Here is a 2,068-nt window from a genome sequence, read left to right on the forward strand (position 1 = left end):
GGGGGTGGCTAAAGTCATGAAACTCAGCAGTTCCCAGAGGGCCCAGCTCTGATATCATAGTTCAAGACAGAGGGCTGTTGTTCTCTGGCCTTCTTACCACTGAGCTGTTTCTTTACTGAGAATGGTAGCAGCACAGTAGAAGCAGAAAGAGGCAATAGAGTAGGCACCAGAGGAGGTGGAAACATGTGGAGTTTCACATGTATGTCTAAGAGTGAGAATGTCCATGTAAATTTATTGTTCAAACCATGCAATTATATAAGTGACAGAGAATGTTGAAAATAATTAAAATTATATAATTTTGAAATATTATTTATTAAATATCCTATAAAATAGTCCTGAATCAAAAACTATTTTCTTTTTTTAAAGATTTTATTTATTTATTCATTTATTTGAGAGAGAAAGAAAGTACAAGCAGGGGGAGCGGCAGGCAGAGGGAGAGGGAGAAGCAAACTCCCCACTGAGCAGGGAGCCTAAGGTGGGGCTTGATCCCAGGACCCTGGGATCATGACCTGAGCTGAACAGACGCTTAACTGACTGAGCCACCCAGGTGCCCCCAAAAACTATTTTCAAAACTAAAATTCTTTCTAAAAATATATATCCATGTATAATAAGGTAATTTTTAAAAAGTATGTTGACTATCTGAATGTAACAATTAAAATAAGCAAAATAATTTTAGTAAATTTGCCACATATTCTAACCAGTTTTCTTAATCATATCTACCTCTCATAGCATGACACTGATATATTTCAGGAGAAAAAAAAGCATTTTCTCTGATAGAGTCTTTTCTATATAAAATCATCAGTCTTTTTCACAGTTGCCTTTTATTGATTTTAAAGTTCTTAACACATCCAATTGACTTCTGTGATTTATAATCTTTTTATTTTATTATTTTTAATCAAGATAATTGACATATAACATTACATCAGTTTCAGGTATACAACATAATCATTCAGTATTTGTATAAATTGCAAAATGATCACCATAATAAGTGTAGTTAAAATCCATTACCATACACAGTGCAAATTTTTTTTTCTTGAGACGAAAACTACTCTCTTAGCAACTTTCAAATATGCAATACAGTACTATTAACTATAGTCACCATGTTGTACATTACATCCCCATGACTTATTTATTTTATAACTGGAAGTTTGTACCTTTTGACCCTCTTTACCCATTTCATCCAGTTCCCAATGACAAAAGTCCAAACATGAATTTATCTTTCCTCTTTCCAATGTAAGAAATTATTGGGATTCACTCATTATATTTGTTCATAATCATATTCATGTTAGAATCATTGTGAAAATATTTACATTATGAGAATTTACTGATATGTTATTAATAGTGAATAAACCATCTAAAGCTAGAAAGAAAAATACAAGTATTAAAAGTCAATACAAGCCATGTGAAGAAGAGGCAAGAGAGACCCCCAGACCAGCCAAAGCCCGCCCACCGTCTCATCCCTGCATCCAGCGCCTACCACCTGTGGCTGTCACCACATGCGCAAGAAAAAGGCTGAAGGGGGCGCTAAAGGAGATAAAGCCAAGGTGAAGGATGAGGCACAAAGATCTGCAAGGTTATCTGCTAAACCTGCTCCTTCAAAGCCAGAGCCCAGGCCCCCCCAAAAAGGGAGAGAAGGTACCCAAAAAGAAAAAGGGGAAATCTGATGCTGGCAAGGATGGAGATAACCCTGCAAAAAACCGAGAGGCCAAAACAGACCAGGCACAGAAAGCTAAAGGTGCTGAAGATGCCAAATGAAGTGTGTGCATTTTTGATAACTGTGTACTTCTGGTGACTGTACAGTTTGAAATACTATTTTTTATCAAGTTTTATAAAAATGCAGGATTTTGTTTTATTTCTTTTTTAAGCTATGTTGTTAACACACAGAAGACTTCATTGTTGTTTTGGGGGAAGGGCATATGTCACTAATAGAATATCTCTGAAGCTAGATTGATACGGGAGGAAACACCCTTCCCTTCTAGTTTTGAGAAACTTCCTCTTGGTTCCCAGGAAGAGGGATTCCTTCATGTTGACACACATTAACCACCTTGGCACAAACACCTTGTAGTGT

The 2,068-nt window shown here is 36.4% G+C and overlaps 1 pseudogene; it reads left to right on the top strand.

The window, feature by feature from the left end:
- The first annotated feature begins 1,496 nt into the window (after positions 1-1,496).
- On the top strand, positions 1,497-1,839 carry LOC118541223 (non-histone chromosomal protein HMG-17 pseudogene; annotated as a pseudogene).
- Positions 1,840-2,068: the final 229 nt, after the last annotated feature.

This window comes from Halichoerus grypus, chromosome 5, assembly GCF_964656455.1.
Source record: "Halichoerus grypus chromosome 5, mHalGry1.hap1.1, whole genome shotgun sequence".
Lineage (NCBI taxonomy): Eukaryota > Metazoa > Chordata > Mammalia > Carnivora > Phocidae > Halichoerus > Halichoerus grypus.